Source organism: Malurus melanocephalus, unplaced genomic scaffold (genome assembly GCF_030028575.1).
Source record: "Malurus melanocephalus ecotype Western Australia unplaced genomic scaffold, MMel_1.1 scaffold_96, whole genome shotgun sequence".
Taxonomy (NCBI): domain Eukaryota; kingdom Metazoa; phylum Chordata; class Aves; order Passeriformes; family Maluridae; genus Malurus; species Malurus melanocephalus.
This window is the reverse complement of record NW_026623328.1, coordinates 139,151-157,684: the sequence shown is the minus strand read 5'-3', so window position 1 is coordinate 157,684 and position 18,534 is coordinate 139,151. Positions and strand designations below refer to the sequence as shown.

Genomic DNA, 18,534 nt, shown 5'->3' with positions numbered 1-18,534 from the left:
ATCACTCAAAAATCATTAGAGTCATCTCAGATGGAGAACATAAAACCAATATAATTTCCATGAAGTTCAGATAGTTAATTACACTTCATACATCTTCCAAGACTGATATTTATACAAATATTCTGGTATTTTGCGGATTCCTTCAGAAACAAAAATAAAAGCAACAGCTGATGCTAGTTAATACTTCTAAATCTAATAACCTCAATTTAACTCAAAATTATCCTTGTCTGAAGAGATAGTTAATGCTTTGTCAAGAGAATTATACCTTACTAATGGGCACACATTCTACAATGCTGAGCACTGAAAAACCCCAATTGTAGCTGTTCCTTAATCTCAACAACTGAAAGTACAACCACCACTCATAACCTACTTGTGTCAATCTTAGAGAAGCTGCACCAGACAAATCTGGTTTTAGTTTGTCTGACATGAGCAAAAAGATGGAAAAGGATTGATATTAGCATATGACAGATGATGTTTTTCAAACTAATTCTACCTTCTCCCACAGGTTTGTTGTCTTGTTTTGGGAAATGACATAAAACCACTACTTATGCCAAATCAATTCAACTAGCACTTAAGTCAGAGGTCAAGCCTGCCTTCTTTCTCCCTTCAAAACTAGGTTATACTGATGTAAAAAATAATGGTATGTCACTAATTCTGCTCTGCCATGCACCTAATAGATACAGAGCTTTTTACACTGCATTACAGGATTTGGTTTTTCACACAATCCACCAGAAACCTTTGAAKTAGGAATCATATTGTCCAGTGGCACTACTTGCAAGATCGAGTATCAATCATATGCTCACATTTTAAATTATCAAATACTTCCTCCCAATACATTAACACTTACTGAATTGCAAAGCTGAAGATATAAACAGTCAATGACTTTTAGGGGAGATRTAAACTGGACACTGGTACCAATCTACATTTGGCCAAAGATGTATTTTAGTAAGATAACTGATCAGCTAGTGGGCCACACAATATATGTACTTAAATGGCTGAGAACAGCTAGCATTTGTAATATTAAAGCATATTTTTAGTAAAGCTTTATATAACAGATTTTTAAAACTATGTTTAAACATGGTCTTCAAGAACACACATGAAAACACACCTGTTATTTTACCATTTATTTCAAGTGCTTCATTCCACAACAGTACAAGAACCATAGCCCTCTAAGAGAAAGCCATATGAACAAAGAAAAAGGCTTGCCCTTTCAGGCTGTCAATGCACTTCTTCAAATTTCAGGCACAGTATGTTTCACCATTAACAATTTCTTATGATTCAACAGAGTCCAGAGCAATGCATGAGGCACACAAAATAGCACATGAGCACTGTTCAATACATGTAGCATCATTAATTCCATTAATTAAAACCAAAACAAAAACAAAAACAAAAACAAAAAAAAAAACCAAAAAAAAAGTACTTCTATCATAGCAACTTTACCTGCTCATGACCTCAGGTACATAGTTTTTGGAATGCAAGTACATTTGTTGCAGCATGCTGAGAGCTGGAAGTCACAGCGTACTCATTGTAAGACATGGCTTTAACCAAAATAGAAAGCCATGAATGGGGCTGGGCAGCAGGGGAATCCCCTTCTTTTTTACTGCTATTTATAACTGAAGGCAAGTAAGGTCACCTGCAATTTAAAAGGCAGTTCTTAAAGCAACTTTTTCTGCAGAGAAGGGAAGAAAAAAATGAAACGTACAMGTATTCCAAACACAACATTCTGAGGCTTCATCTGCCAGCAAGACACACTTTGACCACTTCAACAACTCAAATTAGTAAAAGTCAACATTTAGTGTTCTAAACTTTTCTTTTTATGCCAAATGCAGTGAACTTGTAAGTATCTGGCACTGAAATAAGGAGTAAACAAGGAAAGCTTTTCCCCAGCTTTTCAGCTGAAAGAAAGAATAGATTTTGCATTGGTTGGGCTCATTTGACAATTGGTTTGGCTGAAAGTCTACTCCATCAAGCAGACTTCACTCCTCAGAAACAACTTCTTTCAGAAGGAATCTTCAGCTTCTAGCTCAACCCAAAAAAAGTAAGCAAAATGATATACATCATTATTTGCTCTCATGCAATGGAAATATCAAAGCACACAGTTGATTAAGACTTGTGCACTGCTGTTAGGCAGAATCTCTCCTAACACTACCGCGATTAAATTTACAATTATGAACATAASAATGCTTTTAATTTTGAAGGCTGAGGAAAGGAACACTGAAGTCAGCTGTTAATATGCTGCCCAAATATTTTTCTGCCCCATCTACATCAATCAAATAGATATTGTACTGAAGTCCACTTAGGCTACCAATTTCAGGAAAAACAGAAGAGTGATCAGCAGTGCAGTTAATCCCATCAGAAAGCTCATTTGTAGATGTTTCTACACAAGAGACTGTAAAACAGCTTTTTGCTCTGTTGGATGGGTCAGGAGTTCATCACAACCATGACAATCAGTGGAGAGCTCTGCATTCTCTATGATCACCTGAAGCAAGAAAAGGTCTTTGAAACTATGTTTTACCAGAGTGCTTAATGCAGAAACCAATGACAATTCTGTTTCTGAAACTYGGCACCAAAAGTTTCACTTCTGATGAGAGGCTGTCATAAACTGTTACTAACAGCAAATCAATATAACTTTCCTTGAAATGAAACARTAAGGTCGCCAGAATAAAATACCCATGAAATTATACTGTTGATGAAATTCTCTCTAAAACATAGCTCAAAAGTAGAACCCAGATTAAGGGACCAGGAAGCTTTACACTTGTTGAATTAACATCCTCTTGTGTGGAGTTAACATGCCCCAAGTGTTTCAAAAACTGTATTTGAGAAAAAGATGGCAAAKCACCCAACATCAGCATTTCCAGCTTCACAGTATTTCCCACGTGCACAACCACATACCTTTTGTCACACCCACAGCAAGGGCAGATTCCTCACTGGTTTGCAAACAACTGCTGCATGTCTTAATCCCACCCCTTAATATGCTGTGACCACAGTATTTGTGTAAGATTCAATAAACCTCAAACCATGAATAAGATCCCTATTTTCATACAGAACCTGAGAAGAAAACARCATTTAGGACAATTGCTCAATATGGATGATGCACTTTGTGATGCTGGAATAATTTGGTAACAAGCATTTCTTGCAAGATTTAGAATGAGAAGTTTGCTGCTAAATAGATCCCACACTTAAATACAAGGGTTCTTTCTAGTGTTAGCAATGGGCACCTGGAAAAGATATTCCCTATTAACAGCAGCTGAGGAGGAACCCAAGAAAAGCAAGGGTCTGTCCTGTAATCTGACAACCTTCAAACAAAGAACTGCTTCTTACAGAGGGCAAGTGGTAACTGGACACAGGAAATTATTTTTATATTCTCCCCAAGTGTTGAAACCCAAACCTTGCAAGAGAGACACATTTTTCCCAAAGTCTTAGTTTTAATAAAATAGGATTATCCCTTTACAAAACAGAAAGACRGGATATTAATTCTAGCAATGTATAGAACCATGAGGGCTTGCTATGCAGGCAGACACCTTCCAAGGAATGACCCCTTTATTGTCACAGCCCRTACACCAATATGCAGCTGCTAAGTATTTCAGTAGTGCTTACCACAGCAGCAGTTTGGGGGAAAAAAAAATGCCCAAAAAGCTGGGGGATGACAGAGGGAGTGAAGCAGCACAAATTCGAGAACCAAGTCCAGTAACTAAGACTGAAGAAGCTTAGTTTTAAGTTTCAGGATAAAGAATAATAGAACATAACTGAGCTTGGATCCATTCTTACTTTATGAAGACACAATATTTACACCACACCAAAATGGGCAAGTCCAGGTGCAAGTTCCTGAACATGATTTTTCCATTTCCTCTCTTTGGCCATTAGAAACAAACAAGTAACTTACAATCATACACTTAACAGTTCATCTTCGTTTTAACCAAATTTGCAACTTACAAAATCCTAAACAGGTATAAGTAGAGAGCAAGCCACAATCTAAAACCAATTTACAAATTCTTCAAGCTAGCGTCATTAATGCTTAGGAAGCTGGTAAAAACTGAAGTAACGTGTCACTGCAAGATTAGGTGAGTTACAACAGTGAGTGCAAAAGAGAAATAATTAAATAATAAATAATCCCTGGGGAYCTGCAACATTTTTAAACTTTCCTGAATTGCTGTCAGCTTTTTGCTTCAAGTTTTAATAATGCAACAATTGGAATCTATTAGGCTTTTTTTCCTGAAAAAATATATACTTTTGCAAACGAGGAAGACTTTTCACACTATTAATAGTGGTGTGCAAAATCCATTCCCAGAGTTATTTAAGTATCACCAGAATACAGCAATTCAGATTTGTTATTTCCATCATGCTCARTGAGTACATGAAACACTRGAGAATGGCATGAGAAAGAAGGGRYAGAGGGATGCAAGTTTAATAAAGCTTCAAACTCAAGCCGTAGGCCAGAATATGTCTTCAAAATCAGTATTTCAGATTAAATTTTCAAGTCCAAACCTAACATTTCAGAAACTCAGTTTGCTGTGACACACAAAGATACTTTCCCCTTGCCCATCAAGGTTTYTGCCTTCACCTTTGACAGGGCAATTACACGCCTGTAATGCTTCTGAGAAGGGTAAAATCCTGATCATTCAGTCAAGCCTGYATATGCAAYRCAAGGAAAAAACTGTTCCCCCAGGGTTTCTCTGTAAATGGCACTGTTTGTGGCTGAAGTTGAGAACTTCTGCTGTAACATCCATAACCACGGCCCATATGGAWACCCAGCTCTGACACCTAAAAGCCACAGTCTCCACACAGGGGCAAAATATCAGATCACAGGAGAGCTTTGCCTTCTGTGATCAAACCCACTTCTCTCCAAAAGAGAATGCAGAAACAAAAAATGGATGCCAGTAATTTATTGATACTGGGTATGTTATACCATCATTCTATGTAAGAGAATGCTACAAAAATAGTTCAGACTTCAATGTCTAGACACTTTGTCAGCTAGAGCACAAGGACTGGTCCTTTTCTCCAACTCACAATAACTATGCTAAAGCACTCAAAGTCAATACCATGTACTCCTGGGTCTCCTTATTTATCCTTGCAAAKTCAGACAAACCACCTTGAAGTTATATTATTTCCACTCTTCAAAATAAACATATATTTATTCTTTCTAACCTTCAGCATAAACAAGTGAACTTACGTTGACATAAGGTTTGAATTATAGTAAGTAATCAACTGTCAAAGCCACAGACCATATCGGTACCCATTTAGACAGATGTGACACATCATATATGTGCTTATATTACAGACTCTCCCTCAGAGCTGTTCCTCTCAATAGTGCTTCAGTGACTTTGACTCATGCCCGTGTATAATTAACTGAAAATTTGTGTTCAGGAGATTAGAAGCTATCAAGTATATGCAACAGAAAGCACAATTTCACCATCTCATTAATAACTTACATTGTCTTCAAGTGTAGTACCTGTCATAAGATTCAAAGGTTATTCTTTTGACACTTTATGGAAGCAGCCCTGAGTGCTGTTTATAAGATTGTTCTGAAGTAATTTGTAAWATGTAATTCATCTCTGTAAACCTCATAAAAACAACAGGAAACTTTTCTTTTCTTGAACACTATCACGGTGCCTCTCGTAATTACAGACCTGGGCTTTATGTTCTATATTGTGTATAGTTTTCTATACTGCCTGAAGAAAACTTTTTGCAATTGTAAGCCTAAACCCACAGGGCCTTGGAGTAACCTAGAGCCCTAGGAATTCAAATAYAATTTCCTTAGTTTTTAGGATCCCATGGTCACCATGGAGACCTAAACTATTACTAGCTTTATTTTGCACTTCCAGCTTATGTCTATTAACAGGACCTTAAAAAAACAAGCAGTCACATAGGTATCTCAGCAGGACAAGCATTTAAAACAACTCAGAAAATGTAAACTCCATGGTTCAATGTGAGAAGTTATTCTACATAAACACAAAGCTCATACAGATCTCGAAGTGGACAAACATCTTCCTGCCTACAGACTGCTTTACAYAGGACTAAACCTAACTTTCTTTGTATTTGGAATCTTTAAACAGCAGACACTAAAGCAGGACAATAGAAATGCATAGGAAAAGGAGAGCRCRTGTGAGGAAAGAAGATAYTTTTCTGATTCAAGGATTTCAAAGCTGAGTTACTGTGAAGTACCTTCTATCCACCACCTGCTAAGCACTGTCTTTTGCCTACATTATTTTCTCTCAAAACTCAACACAGCTCATTTGTTCATTTGCAGGAAACAACTATTGCAAGACTTGCCACCAAACAAGCCAAGAACAGACATTTAGAAACCACCAGTGTAAACAAACTGAAATTAAGTTGCAGCACCCTGCAGACTTTTCCAYAGAATCTCAGAACAGTTTAACATAACAAGATATTTCTTCCAGCTCAAAGAACCAAACTCTTCTAAAATAAACACTTGCTTCAAGGGCTTTAGTTGCTTATTCCACTTGGAAGATTCCACTGCATTCATTTGCAGTACAACACCTACGATAGAGAACCTTAAGCACACTCAGTCTTTATCCCCTTCAAGTGAGATAATCAGACACTGACCACCGTGCTYCCAACAGGTCATTTAAAGCTTTGCATGAAAGTAACAAAGGGATGCTGGAACTGCACGAATTCTTTCTCTAAATCCCTTCTTTAGTTAATTATGAGTCATGATTTCTGTCTTCCACATATCACTAGAGCTTTTTTGCTGAACACAGCTTCCTTGTTAACAAGCCCTTGCACTTCTAGATCTGCTCGTTTCATTATTCCCAAGACTATGGAAGCAGAGTATGCCTAACAATGACCCAAATTCACCTTTTTACATTCTTCACCAAGCCTTACACTGCCCATTTTTTCCTGCAAATAGTTCAGTTTAACCCCRTTTTGCATCAGATGCATTGTGGATAAGGTGCTGGTTTCATGCCAGCACTCCCTACCAAGAACTCTCAGAAAGAAGTCCAAACTGGCCTGTCCTACTTGCCCCAGCTCCTCCACCCCATATGCAGTTGTTTCACTACTCAATGGTCACTGACAGACCAACCAAAACATAAGATGGTCTCAAATGCTGTCAAAAGGCTGCAAGCTTTTTTTTAGCTACTGACGAGACAGTCACACTCCTCAGGCAAGTCTGATTATACAAATACTAGGCTTTYATTAGCTTATTACTCAAAAAGAAGCATTTTCCTATTGCTTAGTTGAATATCCCATGAATGTTGCCAAAAGAAAGCTTTTCTAATTCTAAGCTACTTGGAGGTATCTTAAGTATGAATTACTTAGATTCCAAATAGCAACTCCTAACAAGCACAAATATTTCAAGCACCTGTAGAGTGACCAGGAACAAATAAAACTTCTACTAAACACTAGAGGCCCAAAAGGAAGACAAATTTCACTTGCACAGGTCTCCAGCATCCTGATTTGCTCACCATATGTAATGAGAGAGTTAGGTCCCACAGAACACATGTGGATGTGTAAAAGAAAGATGTTTCAAGTAAAAGAAAGCTTAATTAGAGTTCTCACAGAACAACTCAGCCTCAGAAGGAAATAGCAAGACTATTGAAGACATCAGAACAAGTGTTGGTAAAAAGTACAACTGTTCTAGAAGGTTTGTCGTTGTAATGACATGGCTGCTTTCTGTATTTGGTCATAATGATACAAAGAGTATTTCACAGGCAGTAATGTAGTTCTGGTTACAATAATGAAAGGTAAACACGAAGCAAGAAATTTGGCGTATAAAGACCAGAAAAAAACACAATTAGTCAACAGACACTACTAGAAATCTTCAGTCTTTACAAAGATGTAACTAGAGTTGGCAGGTTTTTTTAATGCTTTTCTCATTTTTCTTTCTATTCTATGACTTTCTGCTTTCATTCTACATTTCTTTCCTTAGTTTTAAATAGCTTGTAAACAACTTTTAAAAAGCCACTCCCTGCTTTATCTCCTCTTTTTACCCAAAGGACAATTATCTGAAATCCCACCTGGCTTTTGCATCTTCTTCAGTGGCTMAAATTGTACTTCACTCCTTGGCAGCTACAGAAGATGAGCTGTACACTDAGAGATACACTTATTGGGTGGGTACCAAGACAGTACTGGTGCTTGATAGCAGATGTTTTGCAGGTATTTGGAATTTATCTGCTGTAGCCTCAGGCAGGATAGGAACGACACTGTGTTGGCTGCTGAAAGAATTGCTGTCCCTTCTTACAAGTCCCAGATGGAAAAAAATTTAAAAAAAAAACCTCAATGGAACAAAACTTCCACTATTTAGGTTTGCTTATTCCTAGAAGTTTTAGAGGCACAACCTAAGGCCACAAGTCACAAAGGGATGCTTATAGAAATTTGCATGCTGTCACAACACACGTGGGTCACATAACAAAATACCCTATTCTCAAATACAGTAACAAGAGGCAAAGGCAAGGAATTCTAACTAGGGGAATGCACAAATGCTTTAGGGCCTTCAGGGCCCTCTACAGCTGCAAATCTTGCTAAAATCACCTCTGATCCTGAACACTCTGAAGTGTTATTATGTCAGATACACAGATGCCAAGACACATCTTCCTTTTGCTTCAAAATCCGTACGCAACAACTGACTTTCTACTCCCAGTATAAGCTCCTTGTCATACACATGAGGAGGTAAAAATCAATCTAATGAGATATTACAAAAAGTTGGCCAAAAAATCTGAAATTATGACAATAACTTGGATTTTGAAATATGGATTTGCATGCATCATCATTAAGGATGAACCTCATCCTAAATAGTGTTTTGCCTTGAGACATTAGATACTGATAATGTGAAGCCATCATAATTAGTAAGACTTTTAAAAATTAAGTACCCAGTGAGGTGAGGACAAACCTTTACAATTCCTTCAAGTCGTGATATTTAATATAGTACTTCACTTAAAAAAAAAACAAACAAAACTGAAAAACCACCTGAACTTAACGGCACATCTACAAAAGCCTTTTTTAAGGTTTCTTACTTTATAGCAAAAGAGACTAAGGCATACATTGGGGAAGCATTTGGTCTTCCTACTGCAATAAAAATTGATATCATAATACACGGAAAACAATATGGCATTCCCTTGTCAGCAAATACTCCTGGCAGACTAATAGAAAACAGCTAAAGATTTGAAGAAACGAGTATTAGAACACATTATGGAGTGTGGGAGGTGTGCTACAATGCTGGCTGACCTTAGAGATGTTTCCTACATGTCTCATCTTAGGGTATATGCTGAATTGTTTCAACAGTGAAACACTCTGGGAACTTCTCTTTTGAGGAACACCACAGGTAAGATGTATTAGACTAAACATATTCTGAACAGTAAATTATTCCTTTAATAGAAATGAGAAAATACTTTTATAAGAACACATGACAAGTGTACACTTAGTGGTTTTATCTGYAACCTTTACATGGGAATCCTTTTATTTTTTACTCCAGTTAAAGGAGTCATTCCACAGCCACATGGGAAATTCTTTCACTGCATCATTCATAGATAAACTAATGCAGCAAKGCTGGAGCCAGAAGTGCACCAAGTTGATTACATAATTTTATTAAAATACTTTAAAACATATTTGATATTTATTTTATAAAAATTATTTCCAAGCAGTGGAATACCTTGTAATAAGATGGGGAGTGATCAGGAAATTCATATTCCCACGTTAAGTTTTGCTAGCTATCTTATGGCAAAGGGCTTAAAAGAGTTGTCAAACTTAATGACATATTAAGAATTTTTTTCTACGAAGATAACTGTGCAAAACTGGCTGATCTTTTCTGTMATGACAACTGACTGTCAGTACTATGCTACCTACCAGATATTTTCAAATAAATATACATTTAAGGTGTCCCTTCAAGGTGAAGCTGACATTTTAACAGTGAGTAAGAAAATAATTCCTATTCAAAAGAAACTCACTCTACAGAGACTGTTTTGAAAATAGATGCTTGGAATTGTTTCCACTGAAAAAAACCTCCTATAAAAACCCCTGAAAGCTGTACATAATTTCCTAAGCTTTAAAACCTTAAAAAAAAACCCCCAAACAAACCTGCTTAAAAATCTTCCAAAGTAAGTGCTTCAGGAAAAGAGGAGAATGCAACATCTTCTCATTAGACTGCAAGAACAACTGATCGACATCAGGGGAGATGGAAATTTAATACATGAATTCCAAGAAGAATCTATGCATAGTTAAGTGTACAGGAGTGGAAAATTAGTACCATGATTTAGTAAGCACAACCAACAGTGAACTCCTTCCACTTGGATCTGCCTTGGTGAGGCACCTTTTTCAGCTAAGACAACCATTAAAACCAAGTGTTGAAATAAACTGAACCTAGAACCAGCCCTTAAAATGGCTGTATACAAGTGATTAAGCAACAAATTAAAAAATTTAGAGAAGCTAAATTTCAATTACATAGCTCTCACTAAATTATTCCTTCATGAAAGTAAAAAAGGGTTTTGTTAAAAAATCAAACRAATTTTCAAACTATTTGTCTTGTCCTTTATTAATTCCTATTTTTTATGTATGTTCTCTAATGCATATAATAACAGTAGAGCAGTATGTGTGTAACTTCATAAATAATACTCATATTTTTTGATGTGTGGTCACAAAACTTTTACTGATAAGGCGTGGGAACAAAAAAAATCTTTGGAAACCACTGCCTTAAATGATTGGTAGGATGACAATATTATTCCAGAGAAGTTACAGCAATGGTTATTATACTAAGATCCACATKGAACACAATGCTTTGTTTTCAGTTTTCAACATAAAGTAAGAGAGGCTTTTTACCCTCATATGCAGATGGCATTTGTAATGCTTCAAACTGCAATTTATCTCTCAAAAGGAATGATAATAGCATTAAGGCAGGAACACACTGTTCCTGCACAGATATTCACACTCATTACTGAGCCACTTTCACAGCCTGGCCTTACAGTCTCTTCAGTAGCGGTGTGCTTGGTTACTCAGGCCCATCCACCCTCCTTACAGCTTGCAGGCTTCCTTGATYTGTGTTAAATAAGCTCCAACAACTGCTGCATAAACAGCTCACCTTAACCACATGCTTGTAATGCAATCAAGGTGGTTTTCTGCCTCATCTCTTTGTCACTGAAGCCCTGCCATTCCCTTGGGAGAGGTATTGCACAGTCAGCTAAAGTTCTGACATGAAAACTCTAAAACTACATTGTCTGCCCAGGACAGAGCCAGAACAAATTTTCACTCACTCATACAGCACCTGTGAACCTTTTGAACTGACCCCTTCTATATCCATGTCCACTACGTACAAAGGCCTCAGACAAAACTCATCAGATCCCCCACAAACCTCTTCATGTCTGGATTTGTTCTGCACTTAATCGGCACTCTGGTCTGCCCAAGCTCACCAGGCAAAGTTAACTACCCCTTCTCCACAGGTTTTAGTCCTCTGTACATGCACATACATTCCTCAGATGTTTTAAAGTCTGGTTAGTATCCCARTGCAGCTGAACAGACAACCCAGCAACAACCAGGCTTATCTGAATYGAACTCACAACTGCAAACACAGGCACTGATTTTTTTTTTTTTTAATTAAAAAGCTCAAATATTTTGCAGGGTTGGTGCATACTACATCATCTCAGGTTCTTGTCTAGAGTCTGTACATCCTTAGCTTTTGTACATAACATTTCAAAACAACACTTTAAACATCACAACGAAGCAATCTCATTTCCCACAGTCATCGCTTTTTTCAACTGAAGCTGGGTATTTATCTCTTCCTCCCTGTACCAGTGCCTTTAGTGATACCCTGACCCAGGAGACWTCACTGGTTCCTTTTGCTTGACCCTGAGTCCTGGCTGTGCAGTAGTGGCTCCCACTTGATCCYTTCCCCAGGGAGTTCAGGCACACCCTTGTCAACAGATGAGTCCTTATACCACAATAAAAAATCATACAGTCAAAAATGATAAATAATTACAAGAATTATAAAAAACTAGAATTACAAAAATTGCAAGCTACAGGGAAACTGAAATATTCAAGCTGGGCTTCCTKATTTCATTTATTCATATATTCGTTTATAGGCCCATTGCTAAATTTTGATTCTGTCATCATATCTAAACATGTTTATTGTATCTAAGGATTATGCCCCTCAGTCCTACACCATCATCATATTCTTGACACCATCCCTCCTTCCACCATGGTTCTTTTCACAAACAGGCACCATCACTTCTGCCAGACATTGATAACCTGTCTTTCCTGCTTCTGTCTGCCAAGTGYCACCTTGCCATTTCTTCCTACATAGCACTTGGCAAATGTAAATTGAACAAAGGTAAAAGGTACTTGCCATGAATTACTTCAAGCCTAATTAATATTTTCAGCTGTACAAAGTCAAGCCAGAATTTTTGGAATTTGTGCTTATTTTTATGTTATATATACACAAACTTTAAACCTTATTTTGCAGAAAAATCAGAACTTGCTCACTAGTACAGAACACRACTGAAAACAGACCACAGGACAGGYGGGACTTGAGGYTGCTGAGACAAAGGGTTTATTATCACATTAGAGGTATCAACTCTCAAGAAAGGGAAAGGRAGATCATTAYACGAAAATAAACAAGAATACAGAATAAGAAAAGCATTACACAACKGAGGACCTTTCTGAGCTGAATGCCATTGTTTAAAAGGCTCTCACACTACTACACCTAATACTTCAACAAAACACTAAACCYTTCAATATATTAGAACAACAAATCTACCACAGCTGACAAATACAAATTTTTTACAAGTCGGGAAACTGTTCACCCCAAGTAGTACCACTGATTTTTTATCACCTCAATTATTATTTGCTATGATTTAGAAAACTGGGAGCCTCCTGCTTATTCCTAGGTTACACATCACTTTTTCATGAAAATAAGAAATCTCAACCTTACAAAAGTTGCCACAGAGAAAGACACAAGGTTCATTTACAATTCACTTCAGACCATACTTTCTTCCTGCTGCCCAAACACAGAAAGATGAGCTACCTACTGAGAATGAGAGGAAGGCAGTTTCAAGTGCCAGCCTGACCCATTCTTGGCAGAAATTCAACTGATAGCTGCCAAGTAAAAGGACTACAAGTAAGTCAGCACTGTAATACTGTAAAGATATTTTAAGACAAGACTTACTGTTCTATAGTCACCCTCACCTTGTGAAGTCAATCAGTGCATTTTCTAGCTTTATGAAGATGCTTGAGTAAAAAGGCGCTGGAGCTTTGAGAAGCGAGGGGGTGGATCTCTGGGGATGAAATCCCAGCTTGCAACTGGAAGTGGAAAATATCAAAATGTTATCACAATTGCTTCAAGTATGCAGGCTAATTCAAACCCATTTCCAAGATAAGCATGTGTGCACACAGCACACCCAGGGAAATGGGTCTCTGACTACTGTGAAATGGGTTTTCAGCAGCATTAGCAAAGACAGAAACCTCCCAAATTCATTGTACACAGTTACAAGTCTGGCATCAGAACTAGGCACAGCTCCTCACCACCTTCTCATCCCCAAGCCTCACTCCAACAGCTAATATCCCTGCACCCAGAGACAAAAGGCACAATTCTCTTAACACTGATTAGACCCAGGATTGAGTGCATGCTGTGGATCAGCACTTACACATCTAAGGAGCTCAGGCTACCTTCAAGGCATTCTTTGTGAAAAAGGAATAGATTGTTTAATCACAACAATAAAAATGAAGCATAAAAGAGCTTAAGRCCCAGCATGATGTCCATATCATAATCTCATCCACAGAGTTGCAAAACCCTAGATTATTCTTCCTAATATAGCCTCTGGAAGTTGCAAGCTAAACTGTTCTGAAAAAAAAMCCTCTGCTTTTTCAGTTGCATCTCCCTTCCCCCAGATTTTTTTTTGTTCAATTTAATGTGCATTTCTGTAACCATACGTGGTCAAAAGGAGAACCTTGGAAGCAAAAACCTGCATTCTCCTTCAGGACTACCTGAAACTGCAATTTCCAGCTCCATTTGTCCCAACTGAAACACTAAWATCCAGAAGTAAACAAATGAAACKTAATACTGCCTTATTAAGATAGCCTCCCATCATTTGCAACAACACCCAACTATTTTGCTTGCTGTTCTCAATTTGCATCAGCATTCTATTGTCTCTAGAAACATGCATAAGCAGACTTGCCAAAACTTTTAAAGATTCAAAAGCAGGGAGAAGAAAAGAATTCCTGAAAGCTGGTACAGTGGTCTGTAAAGAYATTCACACTTCTTTCCTAATTAGGGCCTGGTGCAAAGGCAGCATCTGGAAAGCACTGCTTAGCAAGAAATTCTGCATACTGAAAAAGAAAAAATAACATCAAGATGTCTACACACTTGGCAGTTTACTGAAATCTCAGGGGTCAGATAGGACTGGCAGCTAAGAATCAACTCAAATGGTGTTTTCAGCACTCTAATGCTAAAATTATGGATACTTCAACAAACAGTATTGCTCATATTCTGTGATACCCCAACAGTTATCTGACACTACAATGCCATAAGAAGGAACAAAGTTGAGATGATTGAACTGATATCTAGATGTGGTACTACCATTTTTGCAAGCCATCTACTTTGCATTTGCACCGGTTTAATAGATACATACTATATAGGTAAGCATGTAAGGTGAAAATCCAAATATTAATGCCTCAGAACATCCTTGCTACATGGAATCAGACCTTTGCAGAAACAATCCCAAATAAAAAAGTTTTCACTGCAAAAATTCTAAGTCATCCTGCAGTTCAAGCWATGCTACAGCTAGACAGTTCTTTCAAGCCCACTCCTCCTACTTCCAAAAGAAGACTTGACTCTGCTGTAGTGGTGTTTTGTACTGATAGTTATATTTATAACGGTAGATGGATTTCCTAACATAAGTAGAATTCAGTCATTACATTAGYTGGCAAATGATGAAAGAAGTCTAAGTAAAACTGTAAAACAAACCAAGCTCAGAATAAAATTACTTAATCCTTTGCAGTTCATGCAAGTTCATCTTTCTCAATATTGTCTGCTTGTAACCAATCTATCCATCACACACACACACCACAAAACCTCTCGCCCTCTCAGGCACTACTACAGTGCAATGGGCAAYGTTTCAAATCAACTTAAATTAAGCTGTACTACATTCCATTACATGATATCATGCAACAGATGTTACTCCAAGAACACAYAGGACAATTATTCAGGATAAACTACTGTAATCTGAATGGCTAAATGAACTGGTATCATATAGGAAATGGCTGCAGGCTTTATCTAACTTTACCTTGAGATTCAGAACTTGAATRTAGCCCAAGTTTGCCACAGTTAACCCAGACATTTAGACTGGCAACCAGAAACAAGAAGTACTCTTATCTTACATAACCTCAATAATTTTATCATCAATAGATAAGACAGAATTCCATTTAAACCTTTAGTTCTGCAGTGACCAGTKAGTTAAATAAGGCATCATGAAACTMAAATGAAATGCACTTCCAAGAGGCAAGAGACACGCCCCTTCCCTCAGCTGTGGTAACCTTGAATCTCCCTTGAAAATGTCACATTATGAAAATTAAAGCAGGAAAGGTAGTTCAGCCAACTTAACTCACAGTTAACTTGTCTAACAGCTGTTCTGTTGGAAGTATGACTGACCATTACACCACGCAGATATGAAAGCTTTTCATATACTACAATTTRTAAGGTATTTATAATTAACACTGCCAGCTTGCATTCCCATTTGCAACACACTGCCATACGCACACATATTAGCGATGTTTTCCATAAGAAAGAGCAATCTCAGAAAYGTGTTGCTTCTTTGCTTTTAAATCATAAGGTTATTGTTCCATAGCCACTGGACTCTTCTGAGAATGCAGAACTCCCCAATGCCTCTAAGTAACATACTTCCAAGCCCAGAAACGGCTTGAAATTTAATATGGCTCAAACCTGGCTCCAAAATATAGGTCTGCAAAATAAACTTTAAAAATATTTGGAGGGAAGTGGACAATTGTTTAATCCGACAAAAGGCTTTTTCAGTCAATGAACATTCCCCCAATCTTTCTAAGTAGACGACCCAGCAGCATTTTAACACACAAAAAGTAAAGCCTAAAAAACCTGAAACGGCTGGTCAGCAGAACAAAAGCGCTATAGAAGGTGAGCACAAAGCCAGCGGAGGCCCCAGTTCTCAGGTGTTCCCACGCAGTGATACCGCACCGGGGCTCTYCAGACACCCAAAGGCAAGAGTGCACCCACAGACATCTGCTGGGGGGGCGTGGGACAAACAGAGGTGTCAGGTCACACMGGCGGACCCCAGCCCCGGGCGCGGACAGCCCCGCTGCAAGCACACAACGCCGCCTGGCACCAAGGGAGGTTGTGCGCTTTGCTCAGCCCTGGTCACGCAGCCTCCTCACCGGGACAAGCAGCCCGGAGCCGCCGGAGCCCTGCACGCCCCGGGCCGGCCCGGGGAACACAGAACGTGCGGAGCAGCGAGGCTCAGCTGCCCACCCACCAYCCACCGACCCCGGTGTGCGCTGCGCAGGGGCGGCCGCTCCTTCCCTCCCCTCCGGGATGGCCCTACGGGACCGCCCTGCGACCGCTGCCAACCCGAGCCGTCCCACCGCTGCCGTGGGATGCGGACAGGAGATACAGATTAATGCATATAGATCCACGCGTATGCAGACGCGGCAGGATCGTCCTTGGGAGGTCGTCACTTCACCACGTATTGCGAAAAAGGGTTTTTCTCCATCGCGGGCGCCAATAGCACCAGGGAATGGAGCGAACAGCTCCGTTCCCCCGATAAACCCACCCCTGCGGCCACGCCACGCTCCCCCGGGCATGATGCGAAGGGCCGGCCGCCCCAGCACCTCCGTCCTATTCCAGCCCTATACAGCACAGGGAAATCCCGAAACACCGCTGTTTCCCTCCCATGCCGGCCCGGCTCCTGACGAAGGATAGGTGAGCCGAGGCCGCTCTCCCCTTCCCAGGGCTCAGCCAGCACAGCATTGGGCCGGGCTGTTGCTGTCCTCCCTGGACCCGGCAACTTGTTGGGCGGGCAGCGGTGCCCACAGGCGAGGCTGTGCGGGCGAAGCGGGCACCAGCGACCGGCGGCTGCCGCTGCTCGGAGGCTCCCACAGCCACAACCCCGCGGCAGCCGAGCGGCTCCGCGCTCCCGCCGCTCAGCCCCGCGCCGAGTCTTCCCCCTCTCGGCGACTCCGCACAGACCACACGCTCTATGCAACGTGCAACGGCGGGGCAGGACGAGGGTGGTCGCGGGCTCCTACCGGGAATGCTGTTACTGTAGCATTACGGAGCGCCTAAACCCCGCCGCTCTCTCGCTTCCTTCCTTCCCCCCGCTCGCCTGTTGCCCGCTCCCGCCGCTCCGCCGCCGCCCGCAGCTGCCGCGGCTGCGGACTCGAGGCGCAGACCCCCGCCGGGGAGGGCAGGAAGCGCGTCATCACTCCGGGCCGCTCCACCGCCCTCCGCCCGGCCCGCTCCGCTCCGCTCCGAGCGACCCGCGGCTCCCGCCCGCGCCCACAGACCGGCGGCAGCGGAGCCCGACTCAGCCGAAGGCTCGGGGCTCTCCCTCACCTGGGCCCGAGGGAGAGGCGCCTCCGCCGGCCGCAGCCCTTCCCAGGCGATGAGGTAGCGTCGTTCCCGTTCTGCCTGCCCGGCACTGCGCTGAGGCAGCCAGGGCACGGCAGATCCTCGGGGGAATGAGGAGGAGAAAGGCCAGAGCAACCCCGCGGGGAGGAGAACGACCCCGCAGGGCACCGCCATCAGCGGGGGCCGCTGTGGGGGCATGAGGCGCCCGGCCGGCCCCTCAGGCCGCGCTCCCCGCCCCGCCGAGCCCGAACGCGCGGGGATGGCCGGAGGAGCGGGGAGCCCGGAGCGCCGGGAGCGTGTCGTGCTTAGCGCTTACAGTTCAGGTTGGGAAAGAGCTCAGAGATTAGCGAGTCCCAATTTATAACCGAACATCACCTTATCAATCRGACCACGGCACTGAATGCCGTGTCCAGTCGTTTCTGGAGCACTGCCAGTGAGAGAACCCCATCATCTCCCTGGRCAGCCTGTTCCCATGTTCAATCACCCTGTAAAGGAATTCCTCCTAATATTCAACCTAAACCTGCCTGATATAGCTTAAGACTATGTCCTCCTATTGCTCGTTGCCCGGGAAAAGAATTCGACCTCCACCTGGCTCCATCCTCTTTTCAGGGAATTGTAAGGAGTGATAAGGTCATACCTGAGCCTTCTCCAGGCTCAACACCCTCAGCTGCTCCTCACAGAACCTGGGCTCCGGATCTTTCCCCAGCACCATTGCCTTTCTCTGGGCCAATTCCAGCACCTTAATGTCTTCTCTGAATTGAGGGGTCCCGAACTGGACACATGTCGAGGTGTGGCCTCACCAGTGCCCAGCGCAAGGGAAGAGTCACACCCCAGTCCTGCTGGCCACACTGTTCCTGAAGGCCAGGGTCCAACACCAGCCACAAATAAACTGCTCTAGCAGGAAAGGAGACTCAGGGCTTCCCTTGCACAGCTTGTGTTATTGGAACAGTTCTAACACTGTTAGAGGCGTATGAATGGTTTTCACACCAATATATTGA

At 41.2% G+C, this 18,534-nt stretch overlaps 1 protein-coding gene across 5 annotated transcripts in view; it reads right to left on the bottom strand.

Annotated features, from left to right (window-relative positions):
• Positions 1-17,715, bottom strand: part of TLN2 (talin 2) — a 142,393-nt gene extending 124,678 nt beyond the window's left edge. For 2 of the 5 annotated variants that reach the window (XM_057368619.1, XM_057368622.1), the window contains exons 1-2: positions 17,215-17,275; positions 13,129-13,242 (exon numbers count right to left, since the gene is read on the bottom strand). The gene's annotated coding sequence lies outside the window, so the exon portion shown is untranslated. Of the gene's footprint in view, positions 1-13,128; positions 13,243-17,214; positions 17,276-17,521 lie in introns of those variants that run through there. The other 3 variants (XM_057368620.1, XM_057368621.1, XM_057368623.1) reach the window with 3 other exon arrangements.
• Positions 17,716-18,534: the final 819 nt, after the last annotated feature.